The sequence below is a fragment of the Chrysemys picta genome, chromosome 9 (assembly GCF_011386835.1).
Source record: "Chrysemys picta bellii isolate R12L10 chromosome 9, ASM1138683v2, whole genome shotgun sequence".
NCBI lineage: Eukaryota > Metazoa > Chordata > Testudines > Emydidae > Chrysemys > Chrysemys picta.
Window position 1 is genome coordinate 25,082,206 of NC_088799.1, and position 8,560 is coordinate 25,090,765.

An 8,560-nucleotide genomic window follows, 5' to 3' on the forward strand; every position below is an offset into this window, starting at 1 on the left:
TTGATTATCACTTCAAAAGTTTTTTTTCTCTTAATTAATTGGCCTCTCAGAGTTGGTAAGACAACTCCCACCTGTTTATGCTCTCTGTATGTGTGTATATATATCTCCTCAATATATGTTCCATTCTATATGCATCCGAAGAAGTGGGCTGTAGTCCACGAAAGCTTATGCTCTAATAAATTTGTTAGTCTCTAAGGTGCCACAAGTACTCCTGTTCTTCTTATAACCAAGAGTGGTTCTGGAGAAGACACAGGGGTTTACCACTTGGCAGTAGGGAGCTGACTGGTATTATAAAATGTCAGGCATGTTGGAGGAGCCTGAAAGGCTTGTGTGAGGGAAAGAGAGCAGACTTGAAACCATTAGATATGTGCTTCCATCAGGGTGAGTGGCTAAAAGATCAGCAAGGAGAAAAGGAGAACAATATGTTAGATATACCTACCTAGAGCTTAGCTCAAGCCATCTATGAAACTGGGTATGTTCTGTACTATGTGTATTTTGGTTTAGGTGGGTTTTCTTTATATATTCATAATAAATCTTGTTTTTTTTTTAACCAGACCTTTTGACTGTGTTGAGATAAAGTCATGGAGGTACATCCTTGAAGCGAAGATGATCTTCTGACCTCTTAGGAGAGGAAGTTGGGGGGGAAACAGTGCCTATTCTGGAGCACCCAGCAGAGGCAGTTCTCTAAGAAATGCCATCTAGACACTGGCTGCTGTGAGCAGGGACACAGGAAAAGCTGGTGCACACAAGGACTGGCAGGAATAAGGAACCAAAGGTTACAGGGACATGTTCCCCTTCCCATTGGGTGTAACTAAAGACAAAACTTGGCCCATTATATTTAACTTATAAGAAGAATTCTTGAAATAAAACTTCTAAAAATAAAAGTTAAGAGTCACATGGTTCTGAGGCCTCCCTCACCCTGCTCTCTTCATAGTAGCATGGAAGGCTGCTTGGAAAGTCACCAGTCCATTTGTCAATATGTGGCTCCACAGACCTAACTCCCTCATGAGCACATTGAACCCTTCTGCTTCAAACCATGGGCTGTGAGTGCCTGCACAGTCATGGCACCCAGACTTGGAGGATTCCTTACTTCCAGCCCCTCTTAGATTCCCCTTTCAAAAGCCCATTTACTTGGGCAACTTATGGGAGAAGAAGAGTTAGGGCAGCAGTTTGACTCAGAGGATGTCTGTTGACTACTGTATTTTGCAAAAGTGCATTATGTTTTCTTTTTTTAAAATCTTTTTTCTTACTAGCAGATCAAAATTAATAGCAAGAGCATCCTGCACTGTGAGCTTTTCAGTTTGTCTAGCTATGCAGTATTTGGTTGGATGACCACAAAGAGAACGCCGGGAGTTGTAAGCAGCACTCATGCTGTAGTAAATAGTGTTTTTCCCTTTCTGCCGGTGCTAAGGAGTGCTGTACTTATGGGTAGAATTATGGATGAAAAGCCTATCCATTTGCATTCATTGTAGATCCTATGGCATTTGATGCACAAATAGGAGTTTAAGCCCTGATATCACAGCTATATTGTGACTTGGGACGTTATATTTCTGTGCTATCTGTATCTAACATTAAGATGTTAATCAATGCTTAGAAAAGGTGCCAAGCACCCACAGTTTGCTTTGAAGTCAACAGGAGCTTTGAGTGCTCAGCACCTCTAAAAGTCACTGCTCCAGTGCCATGTTTCCTTCCTAGAAGTGGCTGCATTTCATTGGGGTGTGACATAATCCCTACGTATGCAGGGTGAAATTTGACCCACGCATGTAGAGCAGAGTGTCTTGTAAGGGCTCTATGAACAAGGGAGTCTATTTCACTCACAGTCTGCAGAACACTGGGTTGGCATTGTAAATTATTATTAGTTCACATCAATATATATTCTTTGCATGAATTGCGTTAGCTTTATTACACCATGTCACTATTAATACAAAACTAATATGCACATGTCAGCTGAGAATGTAATAGACTCATTACCTTTCTTTGACAGCTCACCATTAAGTTGCTATCTGGTTGTTTGCACTGAAAGAGAAAACAAGTTTTCCACCAGGAATAACAATTTATTTTTCTGTTATTAACCAGAAATGTCTTCAGTGTGAGTCTAGCATTTATCCAGGAAGAGATAAGCCCAATAGGTTTTCTTGTATTAGGCCTTTTTATTTTGAATGGCCTGTAGCCAATTTGGCTAGTTGTACAAGAACAAGAAACAGTTCTCATGACGTGTGCATCTATGTTCCCTTTGCGTTTAATATTAATCCCAAACCAGTGTTGTCTGAATGAAGTTCAGTGGTGCTGCAAATAATGTAGTGCGTACTAAGGTCTGCAATGCATTGCAGCTACATCCCATCCTGTGTAAACTATTCACTGATAGGATGCCCACATATATCCCACTAGAAAAGTATATCATCAGGAACTGAAGAATTTGTAACATTGGCTAGTCAGGATTCAGGAATAGCACCTCCAGGGAGGGAAGGCAGGATTCCTTGAGAAGAATTTCATTTGAATTGTATAATAGCTGGTCATGGTTGGTTTAGTTTTAAGCCTTATTGGGCTTTTTCTCTTATGGTAACTTGTTTCTTGGACTGGCTAAACTCAACTCTCTTCTCAGCTACACCACATTGATGTCAGCATGAAGCCCCATATCCCTTTCTTTCTCTTTTCTCCACCAAGTCTTATTGTCTGGAATCATTGGATTTCCACCTTGCCTCTTTCCTTTGCCCTGGCCAGTCTCTCTCTCAATTTACATGCTCCAAAAAAGAGCACTAGATTTCTGATTGTTAATGTTATTTGTGCAATTGGATCAAAGGAAATTAAACGAAGACTGTCTCATTGCACGTTTTAATTTGATGGGTTTGCAGTAGAGCAGCTGTGGCTTAATCCTGCCAGAGAAACTTTGGGGATTTTGTTCTGGAAGTGTGGAATGGCATAAATTCTTGGAAGCAGAGAAATTTTCTACCTGAAGTACCGCAGTTACTACAAAACCTGCTTGCACACAGAAGGAGACAGTGCTTATAATAATAGGCTGATATACGCTTTCTCCAGGAATATTTTACATAAAAGAGTTCTCTCTGATCAGCAGTAAATTGTTAGCTTTGCATATACAGTGCATGCCATGTAAATGGAACGTGCTTAGCAAGGACCAACATAGTATTGGAATGTTTCCCAGGGAATCAAGTTAGCTTAATGATAGCCAATGTCATCTGCTTAGTCAGAAGAATGCTAGCAAAAGTTCTGCTTAGCAGGAACATGGTTAGTGCCAAGAAGATAAGTGGTCCCTACCCTGATGTTCTACAGATATGAAGCTCCATGCTTACTTTTTATTACAAGGGGCCACATTGTGGCCTCCCTGACATCCATGGGAATTGCACCTATGTAAGGGAGGGAAGAAATTGGGCTTACTTGTTAATGGGTAGATACAGTAACACATATTGACAATGAAAATCATAAAGGCTCTTGGTGTATTATTTATATTAATTCATCACATTTGACAGTTACATTTGGTGAACATACTGGGGCAAATTTTGCTCTCAGTTATAGCTGTGAAACCCCATCATATCCGTTGGGTATCATGAGTGTAACTGAGGGCAGATGCCCTCCAATGAGTGTTTCATTGTGAAACTCCATTTAACACATTAGTATGAACAACATTGTTCTTTTTATGCTTATAGATAACTATGATCATGACTTTCTCAACAGCACAAGACTTGAACAGAAGAGAAACAGGACGATGAAGGATACAGCATCAAGATTATTGCTGCTAGACGGACTGTAGTCACTGCAAACCAAGGCATCCAATTAAGGAAGATCTAGGAAGCATGATGTGCTTTATTGGCTTGGCTTTCTGTTCAGATTTAAATGATATTCTATGACACACTAATAGTTGGTAGAGTTAGATGGGCAAAAGATTTCTGTAAGGCTTCCATGTTCTACTCTTATCTAGCTGGCAATCTCCTTTGCTTTAGTTTCTGTAAAAAAGGGAACTAATCAAACTGTCTTTCCATAGTAACATCTTGAGTTTGTCTTAGTATTTCTCTGGAAAAAGCCCATCTATTACATCATCTGTAGACTCTTGAGTTGTGGGCCAGATGGTCTGGTGAGTGTTAAGAGCCCCTCTACCTTCCTGCATGTGCAGATCCCACCTTCCTCCATGGAAGTGTATGGGGGGCTGACACCTTCATGGCATCAGTACCAAACCTCCTGAATTTCCTCTGTGGGATCAGAGATCTGCAGCCTGAAAGAGGCAGGGGGATGGGGGGAATGGGAGGGAGAGGGTCATGTGTGAGGGAGACAGAGAGTTAACTCAGCCTTAGTTAATTTGTCAATGGATTATAATACCAGTGTAACCCCTTTCCAGGTGTTGTCAGCAGCAACAAGGACCAGGTTCAAATATCTAGGGATTCCTCTTAAAATTAACATACCATTGGCTCAAGCCCCTACCTAGAGACCTGAGGAAACTGGGCACCTTAATAGGCAATACTTCCCCACTCACAGTCCCTGAGTCTGTGTGTGAAACAAGGAAAACTTTATTAAGGGACAAGGGGACATGGCATTAACTTGGGAAAACAGCAACAGTAAATCAGCAATATATTTATATGAACCATAAGAGAAACCCTCACACCAGTGATAACTTTGGGAGTCATCCTTTACCTCAATTCCCCACTAGCTAGTGTGAACATTTGATAGGCGAATGCCTCTTTAACATGTCAATTTCCACCTTCCCCCTGAGCTACACACTACTCCATGGTTGGTGTCAGTGGTTAGTGTAGTTCCAGAGTGCACTTGGGTGGTCCTGTCAGCAGCCACTAGGCAAAGTGATGGCCGATCCAGTCCTGTGGTTCCACCACCTCACCCTGCTGTTGAGACTTCAGCTTGATTTGATGCTGGGTAGGGAGGGCCTCAGCAGAATTCATGCAGCTCTGTTGCTGCCTCCATGACTTCAGCAAAGAACTACCTCAGTGCTGTGTCTCACTGCAAAGCATGATCCTATCACAAGGTCTTCAGTGGAGGGGGTGAATGGTCTATAGGACCCGTGAGCAGAGTCCCTTTCCCCTCCCTCTGTCTCTCTGTTAAATTCCACTCTCACACCAATTCCCATCACTCACTGACACCCCATCTGACTGGCATCACCACTTGGATGGTTTCTGGGTAGAAAGCTCTGGACTCTCTCTAGGCATACATTTCCCCTGGCAGTACTGAGCTCCCTTCCCTCTAAAGCAGCAGTTCTCAAACTGTGGGTCAGGACCCCAAAGTGGGTCGTGACCCCATTTTAATGGGGTCGCCAGGCTGGCTTAGATTTGCTGGGGCCCAGGTCAGCGCTGGGTGGCAGAACTCAGTTTATAGGCTCCCTGCCTGAGACTGAAGCCCCTGGGCTTCTGCTTTGGCTCCCCCACCCGCAGCGGTGGTGCTCAGGCAGGCTCAGGCTTCAGTCCCCCTTCCTGGGGTCGTGTAGTAACGTCTCATGCGGCGCCTCATGGTCTCAGACGCCATCCGATGGTCCAGCGACATCTACATCGAGCACATCACCAGCCACCGACAGTACCAGGAGGCGTGAGCCAGAGTGACATCGTTCTCCCACTATGAGAAAGAGACCAAGTGACCTTCTCCGTTGGATCATATGAACTGGAACCATAAACTCCCTGAACATTAAATCTCACCAAATGAGGGTCAATCCATCCTCATCATCATATCCACTCATTATTATCCACACCCGAACATAGCCACTTTATGAACTTCATACCCTCATATCTCAATGTCTGTACTTTGAACCATCAACCTTTTACCCCCAATCAGGGATATTGCAGATTATGTATTCCTCATGCCACCTTATCTTAAACCAAACTTTGCACCCTCGATAATCTGTATGTTATTCCCTGATAACCAGAAACTTCTATGCTCAAACTCTGTTCACTATTTTTTTCTTTAACATCATCTTAATAAAATTTTTGTTGTCAGAAGGGGGTCTCAGTGCAATGAAGTTTGAGCACTGCTGCTCTAGAGTGTGGAGAGGGCTCACACATTATTTTAATATGCTATACCATTAACTTCTAACTGTCCATTTCCACTTCTAGGAAGTCTGAGCGGCTTCAACTCCCAGTGACTTCAGTAGGAATAAAGTCACTCTGCATGATCAGGCCCTTGATTGTCAGGAGTCATTAACAATAAGTAAGAAAACGATACAAGAGCATGATAAAAAGTGAAAGACTTTCCCTAGTGATCAGCCATCTGCCTGCTCTGCTTCCCCATGCCAGCTTGTTTCTGAAGCCACAGTTTTTACTGAGCTGACTCAAGGCTCATGGCGATCGGGGGAGGTCCCAGATGACTGGAAAAAGGCTAATGTAGTGCCCATCTTTAAAAAAGGGAAGAAGGAGGATCCGGGGAACTACAGGCCAGTCAGCCTCACCTCAGTCCCTGGAAAAATTATGGAGCAGGTCCTCAAGGAATCAATTATGAAACATTTAGAGGAAAGGAAAGTGATCAGGAACAGTCAGCATGGATTCACGAAGGGGAAGTCGTGCCTGACTAACCTAATTGCCTTCTATGATGAGATAACTGGCTCTGTGGATGAGGGGAAAGCAGTGGATGTGTTATTTCTTGACTTTAGCAAAGCTTTTGATACTGTCTCCCACAGTATTCTTGCCACCAAGTTAAAGAAGTATGGGCTGGATGAATGGACTGTAAGGTGGATAGAAAGCTGGCTAGATCGTCGGGCTCAACGGGTAGTGATCAATGGCTCCATGTCTAGTTGGCAGCCGGTTTCAAGTGGAGTGCCCCAAGGGTCGGTCCTGGGGCCGGTTTTGTTTAATATCTTTATTAATGATCTGGAGGATGGTGTGGACTGCACTCTCAGCAAGTTTGCAGATGACACTAAACTAGGAGGCGTGGTAGATACACTAGAGGGTAGGGATCGGATACAGAGGGACCTAGACAAATTAGAGGATTGGGCAGAAAAAAACCTGATGAGGTTCAACAAGGACAAGTGCAGAGTCCTGCACTTAGGACGGAAGAATCCCATGCACTGCTACAGACTAGGGACCGAATGGCTAGGTAGCAGTTCTGCTGAAAAGGACCTAGGGGTCACAGTGGACGAGAAGCTGGATATGAGTCAACAGTGTGCTCTTGTTGCCAAGAAGGCTAACGGCATTTTGGGCTGTATAAGTAGGGGCATTGCCAGCAGATCGAGGAACGTGATCGTTCCCCTTTATTCGACATTGGTGAGGCCTCATCTGGAATACTGTGTCCAGTTTTGGGCCCCACACTACAAGAAGGATGTGGAAAAATTGGAAAGAGTCCAGCGGAGGGCAACAAAAATGATTAGGGGTCTGGAGCATATGACTTATGAGGAGAGGCTGAGAGAACTGGGATTGTTTAGTCTCCAGAAGAGAAGAATGAGGGGGGATTTGATAGCAGCCTTCAACTACCTGAAGGGGGGTTCCAAAGAGGATGGAGCTCGGCTGTTCTCAGTGGTGGCAGATGACAGAACAAGGAGCAATGGTCTCAAGTTGCGGTGGGGGAAGTCCAGGTTGGATATCAGGAAAAACTACTTCACTAGGAGGGTGGTGAAACACTGGAATGCGTTACCTAGGGAGGTGGTGGAGTCTCCTTCCTTGGAGGTTTTTAAGGCCCGGCTTGACAAAGCCCTGGCTGGGATGATTTAGCTGGGAATTGGTCCTGCTTTGAGCAGGGGGTTGGACTAGATGACCTCTTGAGGTCCCTTCCAACTCTGATATTCTATGATTCTATGATTCTAAGGCACCAAAAGAATTCAACAGTTCTGCAGTTACTGCCAAAGAAGAGAATGCTGTGGGAGGGTAACTTCAGAAGTCATCATGACACAAGAAGTGCAAGACATCACAATCACTGACCTCCAGAAGACTGCGCTCTTAGGCACTGTGAGAATTTTGAGGAAAGTGGAGAATGAGTGCCTTTGAGCACCTAAAATGCAGGAACTCTCTGGAGGGTTTAATAAAACTCCTGACTACCCAAACCTACAGAGTTGGTGCATGGTCAGATGTATTGGTGACTCCGGGGGATACATTTTAGACAGTAACTCCCACTTTTATATGCATTGGAGTCTCGCTAACACTCAATTACATTTTCTTTACAAAAATTCTACAACCTCAACATCGATTGTTGGGAGTGAACTACATCCACCCTGATTGTATTGGCCCTGTCAACACTGGTTCTCCACTTGTGAGTTAACTCCCTTCTCTTCATATGTCAGTATAAACATGCCTCATCTGTAATTCTCACTCCATGCATCTGAAGAAGTGGGTTTTTTACCCACGAAAGCTTATGCCCAAATAAATCTGTTAGTCTTTAAGGTGCCACCGACTCCTTGTTGTTTTTGTGGATACAGACTAACATGGCTACCCCCAATACTTTTGCTGACAACCTCAACAAAAACTCCCAACATTGGGGATGAACAATTAACGGATCCAGCCACTTGCCAACTACCATCACTCACTGATACCCTATCTGACTTGCACTACCACTCCCAACCTAAACTTCCCCCCCTAAAATTTGCAAAATTATATTCAAAGTAACAAATTACCAAGAGGTTTACATA

General features: G+C 43.8%; 1 protein-coding gene across 6 annotated transcripts in view; it reads left to right on the plus strand.

The window, feature by feature from the left end:
• LOC112059097 (uncharacterized) overlaps positions 1-8,318 on the plus strand; it is a 160,058-nt gene extending 151,740 nt beyond the window's left edge. For all 6 annotated transcript variants that reach the window (XR_006175260.2, XR_010590598.1, XR_010590600.1 and 3 more), the window contains 2 exons: positions 3,691-6,282; positions 7,744-8,318. The gene's annotated coding sequence lies outside the window, so the exon portion shown is untranslated. The remainder of the gene's footprint in view (positions 1-3,690; positions 6,283-7,743) is intronic.
• Positions 8,319-8,560: the final 242 nt, after the last annotated feature.